This window comes from Elephantulus edwardii, unplaced genomic scaffold (genome assembly GCF_000299155.1).
Source record: "Elephantulus edwardii isolate Elephantulus edwardi_28Jun2011 unplaced genomic scaffold, EleEdw1.0 scaffold00050, whole genome shotgun sequence".
NCBI lineage: Eukaryota > Metazoa > Chordata > Mammalia > Macroscelidea > Macroscelididae > Elephantulus > Elephantulus edwardii.
In genome coordinates this window covers 14,907,431-14,930,997 of record NW_006399800.1, presented here as the reverse complement: position 1 = coordinate 14,930,997, position 23,567 = coordinate 14,907,431, and the positions used below count along the sequence as shown (strand labels likewise).

General features: G+C 39.1%; 1 pseudogene; it reads right to left on the bottom strand.

Annotated features, from left to right (window-relative positions):
• Positions 1 to 6,192: 6,192 nt before the first annotated feature.
• Positions 6,193 to 6,867, bottom strand: LOC102877645 (annotated as a pseudogene).
• Between the last annotated feature and the right edge of the window lie 16,700 nt (positions 6,868 to 23,567).

The following is a 23,567-nucleotide window of genomic DNA, read 5'->3' as shown; positions in this document are numbered from 1 at the left end:
CCTGGAAGCAAGGACTTTGACGCTTTCTCTGACATACTTTGGGCATGTTGCAAGAAGGGACCAGTCCTTGGAGAAGGACATCATGCTTGGAAGAGTGGAGGGACAGCACAAGGGAGGAAGACCCTACATGAGATGGATTGACTTAGTGATGGCGTAATGAAGTTAGATGTGTCACAGATGATGAAGTTGGCTCAGGATTAGAGCAGGGTTCAGAGCTACTCTACATAAAGATGCAACGACCCTTAACAATAACAACAAAAACAACAAAACCAAGAAAATTTTAACATTGACCTAAGCTGTGAGCCTCAATGTCAGAGAGCCTATGACCATCTTGAGAAGCTGTCTAGACTAAAGGATTGTATCCTGTTACCAACCCGAATTCTAACCTGTTAACTTCTCTAATAAACTCCATAACCGTTAATATGGAAAAAACAAACAAACAAAAAAAAAGGAAGAAGACAGGATGCTGAGATTTCATCTCACTTACTCTGGGTATGTTATCAAGATGGACTAATTCCTGGAGACGGAGATGACACTTGGAAAAGTAGAGTGTCAGTATAAAAAAAGAGAAGACCTTCAGGGAGATAGATTGACACAGTGACTGTGACAATGGGTTTAGACACAGAAAAGATTGTACAAAGAGTGTAGGATCAGGCAGGACTTCATTCTATTTTTCATACAGTTGCTATGAATCAGAGCTTACAGGTGTTTTTAGCCATGAGTACATGGAAATGCTTGGCTCTTATGATGAGTTAGGTATGCACATATGATCCATGTTCAGCCAGTCAAACATAAGGGAAAGAATGCTAGAGCATGTTGGAATGCCATGTGTAGAGTAATGCAGAACTACTGAATAAATTGAATCTGATAAAAACAACCAAATATCCATAACCCCTAAAAAAAGATTATTCTATGAACAAGTTAGTAGATTTATAAAAGGAGAAATGGATGAAGTAAGGAAGAGACCAATTAGGAGTTTATAACAGTAATCAAGGTGAGTAATTATACATGGTCTATATTCAGTTAGAGGCCATGGGTAAAAAGGGAAGGGGAGGGAGGAATCATTGTGTTGTTGGTTGTCATCCAGTGGATTTTCATTCACAGAAACCTCATGTGTACCGAGTACAGTATTCTGCAGGGTTTCCAAAGATATGACCTTTCTGAAGCAGACTTGTCTTCTGAGCAAGTGTCAGTTATACAATAAGCAAAGTAATGATCGGTTTACCTGTGCTTGCTTTCCAATTTGCAGTAAACATCTTCATGTTTTTCATATCACAGACCCAGCCACCAGTTTACAGTATTTACAGTGCATCTCCCAGTTTTACAGTACTTTCCTACAGAAGCTAAGCTTCTTTTCAAACGGGGGTTCCTGATAAGTATGGAGTCCCAGTAAGCAAGTCCTACTAGTCTGTAACAAACAGTTTCACAGGGATCTCATAGCAAAAGTAAGTGAATTGTCCACTACAGATTGGTAAGGAAACAGCAGTAAGCCAACACTCACTTTGCTACCTCTATACAGATTCAAAGCCAGCTTACTAGGTGAATTCATAACTATTTGTGCTACTCACAGACTTCTAAATTACATTAAAAGCAAGAATTTTTATTCTTTTTTTTTTTTTTAAATCACTGTCTTGAAGTTGAGCATGACTCATAGTGACCCACCATCGGGTTTACAAGCTACATATTTTTACAGAAGACAGTCCATCTTTCTCCAAAAGATCACCCAGTGGACTCAAACTGTTGATTGTTTGGTCTGATAAGCTACATACTATAACACTAACCCTCCATCCAAGTTACATTAAGAAAACAGCTGAAAGTCTTGTTAAAGTTTTGAGAGAACTGAGGAGATTGCCTGGGGGAAAAAAATCAAGATGATTTCAGGTTCCTGGCTTTTGGGGGATAATTATCTTTCCCCAAACAGAAAAATACAGTGAATTTTAAAGGAGGAAGGAGAGAAGACAAAGTTCATTTTATGCCTGCCAAGTGTAGAGCCTAGATATTCAAAGTTCCCCAAAGCCAGTTTGAGTTATTTTCTTGTCACCATTCCCCTTTTCTCATGCTTCTCTTCCTTGCTTCAACCATTTGGAAGAATAAAAGATTTATTGTAGTGCTTCTGCTCATTATTTTTTATGAGCTTAGGAACATTGTAAAATGGACAGCCTAAGAAAGAGTTTAAAGCTGAAGAAGTTCTGTGTTATCAAAGGAGAAGATCTGTCCAAACCCAGACGGTCACATTGAACATGTGCATGAAAGTTGCAGCCATGGAGACACAAGCAAAATGCATGATTCACAGTTCTTAGAACAGCATTCCAAAACACATAAGGCAAGCAAACCTATTTACAACTGACCCTGTTCACTAGCAAGTTCCCAGCTGTATTTACACAGCTGCTGAAGGCAGAAGAGTTGAGAAGGATTCTCTACTTCACCACTGAGAAGCCCACATCGCAGAATATGTTCAGCAAAATGTCTTCGTGTCTGAGAATTCAGTTAAATAGAATGAAGGAACACAAAATGGCAAATGCTGATTATTGACATTGGGACATTGGCAAAGAGAAGCAGATAAAGTGTAAACTTAGGGAAATGTGAAATGTGTATGTAAAAATGAACGTAGAAGATTGATAATCTATATCACTCCAGGAAATATGAAGAACATAGCAAATTTAAAAATGAAGAAGATTCATATGAAGAGATGGATATTTGAAAATCCTAGTGCACTAATCTTGAATTTTGTTCAACATCTGGAAGTGATTGAAAATCCCTGGAAAAGTCAAGCCAGCTTTCCTGGAGGTAAGGAACAAGGAGGTCACCGGAGAAATGGAGATAAATGGAAAGAATGTCTCCAGCATTAATCCAGATTTTTCTGCCAGCCAAAAAAAAAGTCCGCATGAAACACATTTAACAATTAGTTGCCTTCTCAAAACTGATCTGAGTGGTGGCTCAAAATTTAAAAATAATGTCAGTGGTAAACACTTCTGCAAAACAAGTAAAAGCAAATCACTTCCAGCCTGTGTGCCTGTGTGTGCGAGTTCATTGAGCTAATTTTTCAAAAGAACTCATTTGCCTTAAAGAAGAGAATTTCCCTCCACTTTGGGTGGAGGGAAATCTCCATTTTAAAACTGATTAAAATAATTAGTAGATATTTCTGTAACATTGGAGAAATGTAGCAAAGTGCCTCAAGAATGTGGGAAAACGTTTCTTTGTCATCATCAAGGTGTTGGAGTCCTGGTGGTTTATTGGTAAGGAATTGTTTCTCCAGTCCAAAGACGTGCAGTTCAAATCCAGTGGCTTCTCTGCTGGAGGAAGGTGTCCCATCTTCTCCTGTGTGATTTAGCATCTCTGAAAATCCACTGGCCGGAGTCAGCTATAATTCGGACTCAACAGTGAAGTTGGACATTTGTGACCATCTTTCTCTCATGGAGCAGCTACTGGATTCCAGTTGACAACCTTTCAGTTAACAGCTTGGTACCTTACCCTATATCACCAGGGCTCCTTAACCAGATAATAAAAAACAATGACAGCCTAGTGGGTAAGGTATTGCAATGCCAAGGCAAAGGCAGACTGCTAGAATCCACCAGCTTCTTCTCAGGAGAAAGATGGGAAATTTCCTGTTGTGTAATTTACAGCCTCTGTAAACCTATTGAGAGTCAGATTTGAGTTGGTTCTTATTGAAAAACATGATACACAATGAGATGATAAACACGTTAAACTGAGTGAAGGGAAAAGCTAAACAAATAACGGATGATTAGTATAACATTACTAAAGAAAAGGAAGACACGAAGGGGTGTGCAAATGTTATATACATCAGTAAACCATTCCATACACAAATATACATCCTCAATAAGAAATATTAATATGCAAGAGATACATAGACAGTAAGTTAACATGAACAAATATGAGTAAATGAAAGAAACAATACATACAATCATACATCTATATGGCAGATTATAGTTCAACATGAGTTATCTATACAGTCTGTAAACAAGTCCACAGATATAGTAGGACCAACTGGGGCCAAAATGACATAAACTTCTTAATTACAACTAAAGATTCTGAAAGAATGAGTGACTTAACATGAAATATCAGATCTATATATTTAGGGTATATAAAGTTAAATTATATTAATATAGTTTGTAAAAACAATGCTCTACATGTTACATAGATGACTAGTGATTGGGGACTTAGAAGATGGCAAGTGGAAATCTAAGACATATCTACTCTCCCTGTTTGGAGAAAAAAAGAGTGAAGAAAATTAAAAAAATACATGGAAATAATTGTTAGACCATAGCGCTAATAGACCTTGTTATTATATGCCCTTGAGTTACCTGTGAATCATAGCGACTCTATGCACAATAACTCTAAACCCTGCCCTACCCTGAGCCAGTTTCCTCGACTACAACACAGCTACCCCCACTACCTCAGTTGCTGTGTCAATCCATCTAATCAGGGGTTTTCCTCTACTGTGCTGCCCTTCCACCTTTCCAAGCACAATAGTCCTTCTCCAGGCCACATGCCAAAGTATGTGAGACAGAGCTTGAAAATCCTGGCCTTCAAAGAAAAACGTGGTTTCACACCCTCCAAGACAGGCTTCTTTGTTCTCTTGGTAGCCATGGTATGTTAAATACTCATCTCCAACACCAAAACTCAAAGCCACCAAATCTTCTTCTGTCTTCCTTAGTCACCGTCCAGCTCTCTGGTGCATAGCAATTAATTGCAAAGACCATGGCCTGGATCAGAAACACCTTAGTCCCTATGCTGACATTATTACTCATTAGCACTTTTAAGAGGTCTCTGACAGCAGACTTCCTCAATGCAATTTGTCTTTTGATTTCATGACTGCTGGTGTTAAAAGAGTGTTCATTGTGGAGCCTAGCAAGTTGTCAACAACCTCAATCTCTTCTACATCTATCATAACAAAACATCTAACAAAAACATGATAAAACAAATTAAGAGTGGTTAAATGGAGTACAGATTTACGCTGCAAGAGTCACTGAAATCTCAAGAAAAAATTTGAAAAAATCATACTTCACCTATCTCTAAATCAACTATGATTCTTTGAGGAGATTAATTTTTCCCCAAATATGGTTTTGAAACACACTGTGAACATGGCCAGATATTGGTAAGAATATCTTGTCAGGCTCTCTTGGATTTTCATAATCAATACAAATTACTAGGAATGATAGAAGGAGAATGAATATCTCTGAGCTGTGGTGCTGGAGAAGAGTATTGAATATACCATGGACTGCTAGGAGAACAAACAGGTTCAACCTTGAGAGGGTGAAGCCAGGCTGCTCCTTGGAGGCAAGGATACTGAAGCGTCATCTGACATACTTTGGACACGTTGCAAGGAGGGACCAGTCCTCAGAGAGAGATGTCATGCTTGGGAGGGTGGAGGGAGAGCACAAGAGAGGAATCGATGAGACGGATTGATTCCGTCACTCAAGTAATGGGGATGGGCGTGTCAAGACCGCAAGATTGGCAGAGGTTAGAGCAGGTTTAGGGCTGTTGTATTTACACAGGGTTGCTATGAGTCGCAGGAGATTCGACAGCACATAACAACAGGCCTATCAGGGAGTTTTGTTGGCCTAGTAGTTAGAAGCTACACTGCAATCCTGAAGGCATAAGGTTCGAATCCAACAGCTGCTGTGCAAGAGACAGATGGGCAATCTGCTCTTATGAGATCAACTGCCCGTGAAAACCTGCCGGAGGGCCAGCTAGGGGTTGGTTCTGACTCACAGTACCGAACAGCAACAAGGATATGTTTATCAACACAGGGGTTTGGTTGGATATTTTTTTAATGCCCAAAGTATATCTTCAAGTTAATTTTGGTTTTGGTGTTGCATATAGTGTTTTATACTAAATTAAACACCTTTCTGAAGTTAGAGTATCCTAGTCATTTTTGTCTGAACATTGTGAAGTTTTACTTTTGCTATTGTGTTCAGAGGCATGATTGGGAAGACCCAGGAGACTTCCCAGAGAGCCTCAAGAATGTGCCCATTAAGAAGCCGGAGTTGGAGGAATTCCAAGACAAGTTGCTAGTTTTTTTTTTGTTTTTGTTTTTGTTTAATAGGAGAGAAATACACCAAAACCACCTTTATACAAAATCTCAGGTAAACAGATTGTGTCCTTTTTTTTCCATATAAAAATCTGGTTTCTTTGGAGAGATGTCTTGTCCATTCCAGCAGTAGTGTTCAGTTAAGTTGGTTGCTTCTTCTCCAGTTCCAAAATAAAATCAAACTCTTCTTGGGTCAGGGGCTGAACTGAGAGTCTCTGGGAAGTAAAGAGAGCCATGTTTTTTAAAGGGCCACCAGTGGTCTTGTGAGCTTGGTAGTATGTTTTGAGCTCAGCCAGGGGAATAAAACGCTTCATCATTCGTACCAACTGTACGTCAACCATAGACCATTTAGGGTTCTCCTTTTTGCTGGATGGATCATAATGGGGATTGTTTTTCTCAAACTGTGTGTGGTCTGGGTAGGCTTCCTTCACAATCTTCATAAGTTCCGCAATGCCTGGCTCTTTGCAGTTGCTATGGTAGAAGAAAGCCTCCTCTTCCAGCTTCATGGCTCTAAGGAAGTTCCAGGCCTGGTAGTTTCGAACACCATCCCAGCATATTGTCTGATTGGGCTGTTCTTTGAGATCCTCAATTCCAAACTTCACATCTACTCCTTTCTCTAGTCTGCTCTCTGGCTTTGACTTCATTAGCCAGTGGCTGCTTGGATGCTTTCCAAAATTAGAAGCTGATACCTTCTCAGGGCTGTCCTCTGTTTTAGCTGATGCACCATCTAGATTCTCAGTTTTGGTACATTTTCCTAATGGTCTCTTCTCATCTGGCCTAAGAGTCCTTGTCCGTCTCTTCTGGGGTTTTGGCATGGTCTCCCAGGTTCTCAGACTCTCCGGTTCTTTTCTTGATAGTGTTTTCATAAGTTATCATCAGCAAAGACACCTGTTTCCAAGTTGCTAGTTTTTCTTTATGCACATTGGGTTCATTTTGTACCAAAATGTCAGCACCTGAAATATGCAAGTGTAATCTCTTACCTATGAGTGAAAAGACTCCACATCTCAGGTAGAAAATCCTATAGTTATATAATCAAGAACACAAGTGAAGAGAATACTGAGAGCCAGCTCCTTTCTGGGCACCTCAAGTGGCCATCTATGTCTTGAGTGTACTTTAGGTGGGCCTTCAAAAATCCCTCTTTGTGGCTAACCTTCCTTTTATTGTTTACTCAAGACTTAAATTCATGACCATGCAGTCAGACCCTACTCCTAGCTGACTCTGCTGAGTTTCAGAGGCTGTAAATTACACAGGAAGAGACTGTCCAACTTTCTTCTTTAGATTAACTAGTAGACTGAATGGACCAGAGAGGTGGGCCTTTGGATTAACACACCTCCCTGTAGACCAAGCCGACAGAGCTCCCTTACTATTTGCTAGAGGCTCGTCGTGAACTGCAGGTGGCATAACCTGTAGGGAGTTACACTGATAACTCAGAAAGGGGGTACCTCTCTGGTTGTTCAAATCCACCAGCAACTACTTAGGAAAAGGTGGGCAGTTTCCTCTCAGGTGGCTTACAGCGTCCAAAAATCTGCTAGAGGGTCAACTATGAGTCAGCTCCGACAATGAACAAGGGAGATCTTCTTAGCTCTTTGCCACTTCCTCAGTTTTCCTCTCAGCCACCTGGAGTTCTACTGCCTCTTCATCACAGTCTTAAATCCAAACTATCAGCACATAGTTTCTCATTCACAGAACTGTGTTTCTTCCCATTTTGGTGAAGAATGGCTGAGGCTCTCAGAAAGGAGGTGGCTATTCCCCCTACCCTCACTGCCTCCTAGACTTGACAGGGGGAAAAAATTCTTTTCCTGTCACAAATCATGAGTGGTAATTCTTCATTGGTTGCTAAGTTCAGAAACTTCCCTCTTCTTTATGTCAACAAATTTACTTTTAAATGGTTTGTCGTTATACATGTCCTGAATTCTTTTTGTCCTCTTTTCATAAGCTGAAATTTACTTTAGCACTCCACCCACACCCCTCCACTCCAGCCTGAGGTTCTAAAGGCATGTGTAAAAAGGTCTCAATCAGTGATATATAAACACATGCTCAGGAATGCAAGCTATCAAGAAAGTTGATACTCCAACTAAAGTTAAACTGAACCTGGATTAGATGCACCTGAATTTTTTGCACCATATATTTGGAGGATTTTGTGAAAAGAATTAATGAGATGAACAAGATTTAAGCTTTTTAAAGTCTAGTTTTAAACTTTTGAAGTCTAGCTTAACACATTTTCAATAATATAAAATATGTTACCAAATGTGAGAATAAAAAATATTTACTCATTAACAAAGGCTCTGAAAAAATTCTAGAGTCCCTGGTTAATACACTTGGTTAACATTTAGGATTAACACATTTGGTGAGGACCTTGGGTTAAAACACTTGATTGCTAACTGAAAAGTTGGAGATTTGTGTCCACTTAGAGGTCCCTAGAAAGAAAGCCTAGTGACTGACTTACCAAAAAAAAAATCGGTTCTACTTTGAAACACATAGAGTGCTAGAAAATGGAATCAATGTGATGGTGACAAGGTTCATCCCCTCTCCTCCACCAACCCCTCAAGTATTAGTAGTGATTTTCTTGAGGAATTTTACAAGAGAAAAAGTAGAAATCTTTGTCTCCAACCTATAACTATTTCCCTTTATTTAAGTTTGGTTTAAAGAGCCATTGTCTGGTGGGTTGTGTTGTCAATCAAAAGGCTAATTGTTCCAGCAATTCAAATCCACCAGTGAAAAGATGCCAGTCTCCTCTTGTGAAGATTGAGGGTCCCAGAAACCTGGTTGAGGGTCACTATAAGTTAAAACTGATTGGAAGGCAGCAGGTCTGGGTTTTAAGTGCCTTAGAAGCACTTAACGATGAAAATCAAAGACAGAGCATTCCGTGAGGATTGTACTTCAACAATAAAGAAAACAAAAATCCTCACAACTGGACCAACAAGCAGCATCATGATAAACAGAGAAAAGACTGAAATTGTGAAGCATTTGCTTTTACTGGGATCCACAAACAATGTGGTAGCAGAAGTTAAGAAATCAAGCTACAAACTGCATTGTGCACATCTACCAGAAAGCACTTTTTTATAAGTGCTAATAGAAAGGAGTTCTGGTGGCTTAAAGGTAAGGAGTTGTGCTTTCAATTCAAAAGCACATGGTTCAAGTCCTCTAGCTGCTCCATGAGAGAAATATGGGGCAGTCTCCTCCAGAATGATTAACTGCCTCTGAAAACCTTCTGAAGTCAGCTATGGGTTGGTTCTGACATGATGCTACGTAACAGTAAAAACAAAGTACAAGGGAGTCACTCTGAGGACTAAATTGACTTGACCCAAGTCATGATATTTTTTTATTGTTTTATATTTATGTGAAAACTGGACAATGAAAAAGGTAGACCTAAGAAGAATTGATGCCTTTGAATTGTGATGTTAGTGAAGAATATCTAATATCTTAAGGACTACCAAGGAAGCTGTTGCCTAAACAGAGCAAGGGAACATTGCATAGTTTAAAATCATGAAAGGTGTGCAATAGAATTGTATCTTTTCACCATTACTTTACAATCTGTATGCTGAGGAGATAATTTGACAAACTGGACATTATGAAAAAGACTGACATTATGAAAAAGGCATCAAGCTTTGAAGTGCTAGTGCAAGGTATAAAGAGACTGCTAAATACAACCAAATACAAATGTACAATCTAAAGAGGATAAGTTTGATGCTTGGGACGTTCTAAAGCTTAAATCCCTGTGCACAAAAGAAACTTTTCCCAACAGGGTGCAAAGAAAATCTACAGACTGAGAACTAACATTTGGTAATACTATCTCAGACAAGAGAGTCTTATAACAAAATATACAGAATACTGCTGAGCCTCCGCAAGAAAAAGACTGATAACTCAATTACAAAATGGGTAAAAGATGTGGAAAGACTTTTCTTCGAGGAAGATATTCAAATGGCAAACAGACACATGAAGAAATGTTCGAAATCGCTGGCAATAGTAGAGATGCAAATCAAACCACAATGAGGTACCATCTTACTCCAGTAACAATGGCAAAATTTAACAGGGCAGCAAGTAATACATGTTGGAGAGGATATGGAGAGAAAAAAACTCTTATACATTGTTGGTGGGATTGTAAAATGGTGCAACCATTCTGGAAGACAGTTTGGCACTTCCTCAAAAAGCTGAACATAGAAATTCTATATGACCCAGCTATTCCACTACTTGGAATATACCCTGAGAAAATGAGAACTGAGGCACAAATGGAGATCTGTACACAAATGTTCATAAGAGCATTATTCGCCATCACAAGAACATGGAAACAGCCCAAATGTTCAAGTACAAACAAATGGATTGAGAAATTATGATACATTCACACAATGGAATACTATGCAGCATGCAGGAGCAATAACTTTGTAAACTATTACCTAACTTGGGAGGGACTGGAAAGCATTATGCTGAGTGAACTAACTCAGTCCCACAGGATAAATATTGTGTGAAAGCGTTATTATGGAATGAGTATAAAGATCAAGGAGGGGTGGGAGAGGCTGGAAGCAGAGGGATGTGGAAGTGTAGGGGGAGGAGGGAATTAATCATTGGGTTGTATGATTTGATGAGAGGTGAGGGAATTTGAAAGAATTTGTTTAAATTTGTATTTGAGTTTTATAAATAAACTAGTTGTTGTTGTTAAGTGCCATTGAGTCATAGGCAACTCATAGCAACCCTATGAACGAAAATCCTGGACACCTGTATAACTTTTGTCCTTTCTCCAGGTTCATAGGACGCCAGAAACTTCCTTTGCATGACTACCACCAAGAGAAGCTGCCATGGAGACGCCAGCCATCCCACCAGATTGGCCAGCTGACTTCCAGAGTGGAGGGAGACTCCAGTCCCCAAGCCTTGTGAAAAATTTCAAGCTAGTGCCTGGAGCAGTGTCCGCAGGCTCCACTGCACCTTTAATTACCCTTACTCTAAGGGTCAGGGCTGTCCACCCACCTTTGAAGGGCAAAAAGAACAGTCACACTCAATGAAAAAGACCCCAGAAACTTCCCTTGCCTGACTGCCACCAAGAGGAGCTGCCATGGAGATGCCAGCCAACTAGCAGGGAAAAAAGAAATTTTAAAAAAGTGCTCCTGTATACACAGCAAATAATTATGGAAAATTTGCGATCAACATAGCTTACCTACTGGGTTGTTATAAATGTCACTAAAAACTTGCATTAGGAAACGATTTAGGGGAAGTGGAATTATTAAGACATTCACAATCTATAAACAAGGGATGTAGACCAAAAATTATACAAATGCTTACCAGTTGTAGAACCTGAAATCTAGTCATCTTTGAACCTCCTGCTGTGAAATAAATTCTTACTCGTAATGACTCGATAAGGCACAGTAGAGCAGCCCTGCATTGTTTCTAGGGCTGAAGATCTTTCTATTTATTTATTTTTTTTAATTTTTTTTTTTTTTTTTTTTTTTTAGGGCTGAAGATCTTTATCGAAGCAGATTGTCTCATGGTTTTTCCCCATGAAGCCTCTGGCAGGTACAAACCATGGACTTGTGGGCTAGCAGTTCAACATCTTACCCATGAAGTGATACTGGAGACAAAGCAGAGAACAAGATAAACTTAGACAATATCTTATGATATATAATTCTGTAAATAACTATTACAGACTCAGGATATGTAATCTATAATAATGGAGCTCTGGTGACCTAATGGTAAAAAGCTGCACAACAATTACAAATCCACATAGTTCAGATTCACTAGCTGCTACATAGAAGAAGGACAGGCAATCTTCTCCCATGCATTTACTGCTGCTGAAAACTGTTTGAGGGTTAGCTATGAGTCACTATGTCAATAATATACAATAACAACATAAAGGGCATAATTACAATTCATAAAACTAAGATATTGGTGTTATGTGTTGAGTTAACCATGACTCACAGAAGCCCTTGCACAATAGCTCTGAACCTTTTCTATTCTGGGCCAATCGCATGGTCTCTGACACATCCACCCTCGTTCCAAGTAAGGAGTTGACCACAGGTGACATATCTGCTAGTCTAATCTAAGTGTGTTTTATTGTAAATAAGGTTTTTTTTGAAGGCCCGTTATTTCAGGAGTAGAGAGCCAATCCTTCTCCCTCGAAAATCAAGATATAGACAAACAAATTCGGCAGCATCATCAGGGAGTTGTTGCTGTTATGTACCTTAGAATTGCTTGCGACTCATAGTAACCCTATGTACAACATCCCTAAACCCTGCTCTATCCTGCGCTAACCTTTGCATTTCTGACACACCTATTCTCATTACCCTAGTCACTGAAACAATCCATCTCATCGAGTATTTTCCTTTCTTGTGCTGTCCCTCCACTCTCCCAAACAGGATGTCCCTCTCCAAGGACTGATCCCTCCTTGCAACATGTCCAAAGTATGTCAGATAAAGCTTCAGAATGCTTGCCTCCAAGGAGCAGCCTGGCTTCACCCTCTCCAGGTTGAATCTGTTCGTTCTCCTAACAGTCCATGGTATATTCAACACTCTTCTTCAGCACCACAACTCATAGGCATCAATTTTTCTTCTACCACCTCTAGTCATGGTTCAGCTTCCTGACGCATAACAAGTAATTGTGAAGACTATGGCCTGGATCTGGATCATGATGCTTTGGGCAGAATATTAAATGATCCAGGAAGATGGATCATTAAAAGAAGATGGAAGGAGTATACAGAGTCACTGTACCAGAAGGAATTGGTTGACACAGAAGAATTTAATGAAACAATGTATGAGAAAGAGTTTGTGGTGATAAAGGAAAAAGTTCAAGCTGCTCTGAAATAATTGGCAAAAAATAAAGCCCCAGGAACTGACAGCATACAAGTTGATATACTTCAACAGATGCTGCCCTGGATGTGCTCACAATGTTGTGCCAAGAAATCTGGAGGATAACCACCTGGCCTACTGAGTAGAAGATATCCATTTTTGTTCCCATTCCAAAGAAAGGCGACTGGATATAGTGGGGAAATTATTGAACAATCTCATTAATATCACATGTATGCAAGATTCTACTAAAAAATTATCCAAAAGTGACTGGAACAGCACATCTGCAGTGAACTGCCAGATGTGCAGGCTGCGTTTAGAAGAGGCCATGGTACTAGTGAACTTATCAGGTACAGAAAATTTTTCAAAATATAATGAGGTTGAGAATGAGGGTACAGTCAAGGAAGGGTATGCAGGAAAGGCCACTTTAAGTAGAAACTTGAGACAATGCCTTTATAATGAGGTAAAGCCAGCAGTGAAAAGATTTGAAGGATAGAAATTTCTTTCAGAGGGGAAAAGTCAGTCAGTATATGATGGTAATGAAGCATGATTGAATGGAAGTGTTAAAAAAATATAGAGATATATTGGTCTGTTTCCTTTCACAGATTAGAGATGATTTATACCTTCCCCTTGCCAGCTTCAGGGACAGGGCAGAGCCCTGCCGAGAGATCAGCCCACGCTCTTTGGACTGTGGAATGCCCACCACCAAACCCCGTCTCCTGGGGCCATATTGGTCTGTTTCCTTTCACAGATGAGAAAGGGATTTATGCCACGCCCCCAACTCCTGGGACAGGGTGGAGAGCACTGCAGAGAGATAAGCCTGCCTCCCTTGAACTCAGAATGCCCACCGCCAGACCTCACCTCTTGCTGCGATATTGATCTAATTTCTTTCACAGGTTAAGGCCAAAATAATAAGGGAGAACCGCAATATCCAAAATCCTGTCAAGACAGCACCTGCAACTAGCACAAGAGGGAACAAGGGACCTGCCACTGAACTGTCTTGTAGAAGAGAAGAGAGGTACTTTGGCCTTGAACACTGCATTCTAGCTATAACCATGGGATCTCTTAAGGTCAAGAGGAAGAGGTCTGATGGAGCCACAGTTTCCGGAGGGCAAGTCATCCTGCTCTGGTAAACAAGAAGGGAGCACCAATGTACAGGTCCTTCACATAACGTTGCCATACCTTGTGACATAATATAATCACAGCAACCTAATATCTACTAAGAAAGAGTCACATAATGTCAAGAAATAGCAGTATGTCTCAGTCATCATGAAAAAATAAAATAACCCTTCTAAATAAGCAGACTCAAAGCATACCCTATGTAGAGACAACAAGAAGAAATATGCAAAGACAGGCACATTAACCACTGGAACAGAACTGAGAACCCAGAAATGGACCCAGCTATCTATGGTCAACTGATATTTGACAAAGAAATAAAACTTATCATATTGGGAAATGACAAACTTCTCAACAAATTGTGCCAGAAAAATTGGACTGCTACCTACAGAAAGCTGAAACAGGATCCACATCTCACACTATACACAAAAATCAACTCAAGGTGATCAGAGACCTGGGAGTAAAGCCCCAAACCATAAAGGTCATCAGAGACAAACTGGGATCAAGCTTAGACGGCATAGTCTATGGTATAAAGAGACTTCCAAATACAGACAGAAATGCATAATCTGAAGAGGGTAAAATTGATGAGTAGGATCTTCTAAAGGTTAAATACCTGTACGTATCAAAATCTTTTTACAGCAAGTGAAAAGGAACCTACTGATTGGGAAAGAAACATTTCAGACAAGGGTCTCATATAAAAAATTTGCAGAATTCTATGGGGCCTCCATAAGAAAAAGACTGATAATTCATTTATAAAATGGACAAAAGACATGGAAAGAATTTTCAGAGAAGATATTCAAATGGCCAACAGATACACGAAGAAATGCTCAAAATCATCGGCAATAAGAGAAATGCAAATTAAAACCACAATGAGATACCACCTCACTCCAGTAATAGTGGCAAAGCTTAACAGGACAGCAAGTAATATATTTTGGAGAGGATGTGGCTAGATAGGAACTCTTATCCATTGGTGGGATTGTAAAATGGTAAAACCACTCTGGAAGGCAGTTTTGTGTTTCCTTAAAATGCTCAACATAGAATATTCCGTATGACTCAGCTATTCCACTGCTTGGAATATACCCCCCCCAAAAAAGAGAACTGACACACAAATGAAGACTAGTACACCAATGTTCACAGCAGCATTGTTCATCATTGCAAGTACATGGAAATAGCTCAAATGTCCAACCATAGTTGAATTGACTCAGAGATTGATGTACATTCACATAATGGAATATTATACAGCACACAGGAGCAATGATTATGTAAATCATTACCTAACTTGGGAAGGACTGGAGAACATTATACTAAGTGAACAAACTCAGCCCCATAAAAATAAATATTGTGTAAGATGATTATTATAGTAATAGATAACTAGTAAACCATGTATGAGGATCTAATGGGGAAGGGAGGGAGCAGTAGGGTGAGCATGGCTGGGAGTTGGGGATAATCATAATCACAAAGTCAAATGCTTTGCATAGGCTGTAAGACAAAATTGACATTCTTCTGATATTCTCTGCCTCCAGCCCGTATTCATCTGACATCAGTAATGATATCCCTGGTGGCACAGCCTCTTTTCTGAAGCCATTTTTAATTGATCTTCAACAATATTTTGTTTGCATAAGATATTAATTATATTGTTCAATAATTTTCACATTCTGTGAGATCACCTTTCTCGGGATGGAAACAAATTTGAATCTCTTCCCGTCAGTTGGCCAGAGAGCTGTCCTCCAAATTTCTTGGCCTAAACTGGTGAGTACATCCAGGGCTGCATCTGTTAGTTGAAACATGCCAATTCGGAGGGCCTTATATTTTGCCAATGCCATGGGTGCACTTGAACATATGATACATCCTGAAATTTTTCATTGTCAACTAATTCTTTTTGGTAGAGCAATTCCGAGAGTCCTTTAAAAAAACCTGTTCTCAAAACCTGGGTGGGGGAGGGGAGGTTAATCATGGGTCATACAATTTGATAGGTGGGAGGGTAAGGAAAATGAGAAGGATCTGGTGTGAAAAACAATGTTTTTGAATTTTGTAAATAAACTAGTATAAAAAAATAATGTAAAATAGAATGTACATGAATGATTGTATGAAACACAATGCAAATGGAAGATTGTATAAAACAATGTATATGAATGAAACATACTGTAAAGGTATTATTATATGAAAATAAAAAATATTTTAAAAATTCTAGTTCTTAAACTGGTTCAAGATATTGAGAACACTTTGTTTAGTTTTTAAAAGCAATATTTTATATTGTTGTGTATACAAAACTAGTATTGATTGTGTTTCATTCACATTGTGTTTCATACAATCATTCCCATTCCTTGTGTTTTGCAAAATTAATCACCATTGAACTATGCCCATCATTATACCACCTATTTAGATTCCCGTCAGGTCTTTTCCATGTTCTTTACCCCTCCCTCTATGCACCAAATTGTGTGACCCCAAGATTTACCCCATTCATCCTCACCACTATGTTTGTTTATTTTGAATGTTTTAAGTGCAGGTCAATATTATATGTGCAGAGAATTTGTAGAAGATTCCAAAAGCAAATTATACTTTTTCTTTTTAGGTTGTAAAGATAGCTTCACTTTCAAATTTATTACAAGTTCTTTTTCCCCCCTTAGCTGCACCAAGATCAAACTCTTTTAAATAATTAAGATAAATTAAGTTGATCTTTACTTGACCAGATTTTAGAAAGAAAGAATAAGTACTTAGTCCACTTTCTCATTCCTCAGGCAAATGAGGTGGGAAATTGTCATAGCTTGGTTTAAGTGAGTTCTTTCCAAGTATTTTGCAAGACTCAAAAAAAAAAAAAAAAAACCCTTTCTTTTTTTCCCCCTGGGAACAATCAGTGAAGAAAAACATTTTCACCTGAAGAACAGAAGTCTCAAATTTTTTAATCTCATCCTAAAAATATTTACTTCCCTCTGCCCCCACAACATCTACTAGAAAAGTATTGAAAATTCATTTGAAAATAATTAAATGGTGTACAATGCTTTTAGGTACTTTTTAGGTACATGTTTTGGAAAACACATGTACGGTTAAAAGAAAATAGATTCAATAAGTTCTATGTTAAGCATCTTCACCTAAATTCTCTCCACTAAACTTTACAAAGTTCACTGAGTTCAGCATTCTTTAATTCAGTTTTAATAGATCTGAGACTACTAAGTAAACAATTTGCCCGAGATCAGGTACTTAATAAATGAGAGTGAAGATTAGAATGTCTAATCATAAACAACTTTAAACTCATAGATATAGGTGTAGATTGTTGTTGTTATGTGCCATCAAATTGCCTGCGACTCATAGCAACCCTAAGTACAGCAGCTCTAAACCCTGCCCTGTCCTGAGTCAGTCTCTCTAATTCTGATACATCAACCCTCGTTAACCCAGTCACTGTTTCAATCCATCTCATGGGGGATCTTCCCTTCCTGCACCGTCCCTCCACCCTTCCAAGCATGATGTCTTTCTCCAAGCATTGGTCTTTCCTGACCACGTGAGATGAAGACTCAAATTCCAAGCCTCCAAGGAAAAACTTTGTTTCACTCTCTCCAAGACAGACCTAATTAATTTCTTGGCAGTCCAAGGTATGTTCAAGACTCTTCTCCAGCATCACAACTCTAAGACTTCGGTTCTTCTTCTGTTATCTGCAAGTTACAATGATAAGGCTGCTGTGGGCAGAATATTGAAAGATTCAAAAAGCTTTAAAGAAGATGGAAGGAGTGTACCAAAAACAAGTGGCTGACACAGAAGAATTTCAAGAAGCAATGTATGATCAAGAGGCAACGGTGATGAAGGAGGAAGTTCAGGCTGCTTTAAAGGATGTGGCAAAGAATAAAGCCCCAGGAATTGATGGAATACCAATTGACGTATTTCAGCAAAATCATGGTGCCATAGATGTGTTCACCAAGTTGTGCCAAGAAATCTGGAGTACAACTACTGACTGGAAGAGATCCATATTTATTCCATATTTAATCCCACAGGTGTAGATTAGATGAAGATTGAAGATAGGGATCAAATACATACACACAGATAGTACACATATAGATACAGATATGTTTTGCTAAGTTCCACTGGGTTGACTAGGACTCATAGCAACCCTGTGCACAAAGGCTCTGAACTCTCCCCTACCCAAAGCCAATCTCACTGCATCTGACACATCTACTCCCATTACCCTAGTTACTGTGACAATCAAACTCATCCAGGGTCTCCATCTTCTGCGCTATCCCTCCACCCTTCCACTCACAATGTCTTTCTCCAAGGACTAGTCTTTCTTGGCAACATGCCCAAAATGTATCAGGTGGAGCTTAAAAATCCTTGTCTCCAAGGAGAAAGTTGGTTTTAACCTCTCTAGTACAGACTTGATTGTTCTCTCGGCAGTCCATAGTAAGTTCAAAGCTCTTCTCCAGTACCACAACTCAAAGGAAATGATTCTTTTTCTCTTAGTTATCACCCAGCTCTCTTATGTGTAACATTTAATTGCAAAGACCATCACCTGTATTAGGTCCACTTTCGTCTCTAGATTGACATTGTTGTTCTTTAGGACTCTGGCGTGGTCTCTGACAGCCCCAATGTAATTTGCCTTTTGATTTCTGGACTGCTGATTCCAAGAGTGTTGATTGTGGAAGTGAGCAAGCTGAAATTGTTAACAATCTCAAGCTCTTCTCCGTTTATCATGGTGCTGCCAATTAGCCTAGTAGTGAGGGTCTTTGTCTTCTTGATGTTGAGATTCAATCCATATTAAAGACTGTAATCTTTGACCTTCTTCAGCAAATGCTTTAGGTCCTCTTCAATTTTGTTGAGCAAGGTTGTATCATCTGTTGATGAGTCTTTCTCCAATGCCATATTCCTCCTTGTAAAATCCAGCTTCCTGAATGATCTGTTCTACATAGAGATTGAAACGGTGTGTAGAAATGATACACCCCTGATGTTCTCCTTTCCTGGTTTAGAACCTTGTAATGTTTCTTCGCTCTGTTCTGAAAATTACTTCCTGGTCCAAATACAGGTTTTGCAGGAGCACAATCAGGTGTTCTGGGATTTCCATTCTTCTCTGTGCTAGCCACAATTTGTTGTGATCCACACAGTCAAATGCCTTTGCATAGTCAATGAAACACAGATAGACAATCCTCTGGTATTAATCTTCTTTTAGTCAAGATCCATCTGACATTGGCTATGATGTCCCTAGTGCCACTGCCTGTTTTAAACCAGGCCTTCACTTCTGGTGGTTCTTTCTTGATGTGCCATTCCAGTTGTTTTTGTATAATCTTCAGCAGAGATTTGCTTGTGTGTGGTATTAGGGTATTCTTACCATTGGACCTATAGTCAACATCATGATGGAGAAGAGACTAAAATTGTCAACAACTTCCTTTTTTTGAATCAACAGTTAATACCCTCAGTACCAGCATTCAGATAATAAGGAAACACACTGTACTAGGAAAATCTGCAGTTAGGAGTAATCATGTCAGTTTCAGGACTAAGGTACATCTATTTTAGTGCATAGTCTTTCTGATCACTTGTTATGCACCTGTGAGCTGGACAGTGAATAAGGATGGCAGAAGAAGAATTGATGCCTTTGGTCTGTGGTGTTGGAGAAGAGCACTGAACATCTCATGGACAGCCAAAGGAACAAACAGGTAAGTCTTGGAGAGAGTGCATCCAGAGTGCTCTTTGGAGGTAAGCATGATGAGGCTTCGCCTCACATGCTTTGGTTACGTTGCAATGAGGGGCTATTTGTTGGAGAAGGACATGACGCTGGAAATGGTGGAGGGTTGGCAAAGGATAGGAAGACCCTTACCCTGGTGAATTGATGCAGTGACTGAATCAGCATTGGGCTCTTGTGTGCAGGAAGTGTGAGGATAGCACAAGATGGGACAGGGTTCAGATCTGTCTTTCCTAGGCACCTAACAACAATAACAATGGTATTAGTGAATTTGTTTATTTCCACACTCTCTTTGATCACCTTTTTTTTTTTAAATGAGTATAAATATGAATCTCTTCCAGTCAGTTGGCTGGTAATTTTCCTTCAGATTTCTTATCACAACCTGCTGAGCACATCCTGGGCAGCATTTGTTTGTTGAGATGTGTCAATTGATATGCCAGCAATTCCTGGGGTCTTGTTTTTTGCTAATTCCTTCAGAGCAGCTTGAACCTCCTCCTTCATCTCTTTTGTCTTTTGGTCATATGTTGCTTCATGAAATTCTTCAGTGTTTGGTACAGTGACTGTGTACTCCCTCCATCTTATTTTCATGCTTCTTGCGTCATTCGATATTCTGCTCATACCATCTGTAACTACTGCCACTCAGGGATTGATTTTGTTTATTAGTTTCCTTGGCTTAAGAAATGCTGAGCAAGTGTGTCTTTTTGCTTTTCTCACTCCTGATCTTTGTACATTTTCTAATACTTTGCTTTATCTTCTTGAGCTCTCCTTTAAAATTTTCTTCTCAACTGCTTAACTTCTTTATGTCTTCCTTTTGCTTTGGCTTCTTGGAATTCTAGTGCAATGTTCAGAGTTTCTTCCAACATCCATCTTAGTCTTTTCCTTTTTGGTCTTCATTCACTAGTGTTCAAGGCCTCCAATTTGTTCTTGAAATGGTTTCTAAATTCAGATGGGATAGATTCAAGTTCAAATTTTTGTTTCTATGGATTTGCTTTCATTTTCTTTAGCTTCAGTTTGAACTTGCATGAGTGGTTGATGGTCTGGTGTTTTCCACAATCAGCACCTTGTTTCGTTTTCCCAGATTATACTGAGCTTTCCAATGATTCTTTACACAGATGTAATCAATCTGATTCCTGTGTAAATCATCAGTTGAGGTCCATGTGTGTATTCACCGTTTGTTTCTTATAATGCATAAATCATTGATTTTTATACAAAACTCTACCATTCTATATCCTGCCTTATTTCTGTCACCAAGTCTGACCTGGTGTTTTCCAATCAGCAATCTTTCTTCCTTGTCCCTAACTTTTGCATTCCAGTTACCCATTATTATTAATGCATCTTGGTTGCATGTTTGATCAATTTCCAACTGCAAACATTGGTAAAAATCTAGTTCCTTCTCTTTGGTTCTGCTTGTTAGTGCATATATTTGAAAGATAGTGACATTAATAGATCTTCCTTATACGTCCTATCACTCATTATATTTCAAGATGGTCTAGAAATGGTCTTTTAAACTGTGAATGTGACTGTTTTCCCTCACTTTTTTTATTTCCTGCATAGATTATGTGACTGTCTGATTCAAAATTTACCATGTCGATAAATTATGTATACTGCATTGAAACAGACGAGAAAGAGAACTGTTTAAAAGGTATATATGATTAGGTATTATTGTCATGTGTTCAGAATGAAGGTTGCATAGTGGAGTGGACTTGGGGTGAGGGATTGTAGAACAATGAAAGAATTTTTCTTTTACTTTTCAAAAAGAAGAACAAACTGGGGGAGAGGGGTGGGCAGGAAGAAAAATGAAACAATGAATGAATGGAAATCCAATAATAATAATAATAATAATAAAAACTTAAAAAACTTTCCCTTGCCAATCTATCTCATTTCACCAATACCTAGTATTTCAATATTTATGTGTTTCATTTCTTCATTAACAATGCCCTATTTTCCTACACCAAACTTCTCACATTCCATGATAGGGGTATACATAAATTAAACAATTCAGCATTTGTTGTTTTTGTTAAGTGCCATCGAGTCAGAACCTCACAGCTGATCCTCTGATGGGTTTTCAGAGGCACCAAATTGCTCGGGAGGAGATTGCCTGCCTTTCTCCCTCCGAGCAGCTGGTAGACCCAAATCGTGTGGATTGGGGTTGGCATATTGAGAGAAATGCCAGAAGTTTAAACTGTGGTTAGAAGACGCCTCAACACGAGGAATGTCATTGCTGATATCAGGTGGATCTTGGTGTCTTTGCCTATGCAAAGACATTTGATGGTGTGAATCATAACAAATCATGGCTAATATAAAGAATAGGAATCTTAGAACACTTAATTGTGACCCATAGCTGACCTTCTGGTAGGTTTTCAAGGGCAGTTAATCACACAGGAGAAGATTGCCCATCCTTCTTTTGTGGAGCAGCTGAAGGATCAGAACTGCATGCCTTTGGGATTGCAGTGCAACTTCTTGCCACAAGGCCACCAGAGCTCCCTTAATTATGCTCATATTAAAATGATATCTAGACCGAAAATTTGTGGTTCAAACAGAGAAAGTGAACACTGCATAGCAAAGTGGGGAAAGGAGTGTGTATCCTTCTCAATGCCTATGCAATCTGTATGCTGATAAAATCGTTAGAGAAACTGGCTCTATGAAGAAGAATGTGAGATCAGGATTGGTGAAAGACTCATCAACAACTTATGTTATGAATAATGCAACTTTTCTTTTTACAACTTTTCTGAAAGTGAAAAGGACTACAGCCTTCAATATGGATTGCATCTCAGCATCAAGAAGACAAAAATCCTCACCTCTGGACTGATAAACAACATCATGATGGATGTCAAAAAGATTGAAGTTGTCAATGATTTTATCTTAGTTTCACAATCAACATTTTTATTATCAATAGTCAGGCAATCTGGAGACATATTACATTGGGTAAGTCCTGGGTCATGGGCCTTTCTAAATTAACTGAGAAGCAAAAAAAAAAAAAATATGATACCAGTTTGAAGACAGAAATGCACCTGATTCAGGCCACAGTTTTTTCAATTACTTGCTATGCATCTGAAATCTGGACAGGGAATAAGGATGACAAAAGAACAAGTGATGTTTTGAATTGTGGTGTTGCAAAAGAGTACTGAATATTCTATGGACTGGCAAAAGATCAAACAGATGTTCCTTGAAAAAAAATGCAACCAGAAAGCAACTTGGAGGCAATGATGACAAAGCTTTATCTCTCATACTTTGGCTATCTTGATAGGAAATGCTGTTCCTTAGAGAGTGATATAATGCTTAGAAAGGTAGAGAGGCTGTGAAAGAGCAGAAGACCTCCAATGAGATGAATTGATCCAGGGACTACAGTAATGAGCTCCCCTGTGTGTGAAAGATGACGAGGATTGCACTGGATAGGACAGGGTTCAGATCGGTTGTTCATATGGTTGCAATGAATTGGACTCTAATAAGAGGCCAATGGTGATGAAGGAAGAAGTTCAGGCTGCTTTGAAGGAAATAGCAAAAAATAAGGCCCCAGGAATAGATGTTATACCAGTTGACATATTTCAGCTAAAAGACGCTGCCCTGGACATTCTCACCAAGTTGTGCCAAGAAATCTGGAGAACAAACACTTGGCCAACTGACTGGAAGAGATCTATATTTGTTCCCATCCCAAAGAAGGGTGACCCAACAGAGTGTAAACTATAGAACAATATCATTGATTTCACATGCAAGCAAGATTCTACTGAAGATTATCCAAAAATGATTGGAAAAGCACATGAGCAGAGAACTGCCAGAATTCCAGGCTGGGTTTAAAAGGGGCCATGGTACTAGGGATATTGTAGCTAATGTTAGATGGATCGTAACTGAAAGCAGGGAATACCAGAGGAATGCATATCTGTGTTTCATTGATTATGCAAAGGTGTTTGTCTGTGTGGATCATAACAAACTGTGGCTGACTCTGAGAAGAATGGGAATCCCAGAACACTTG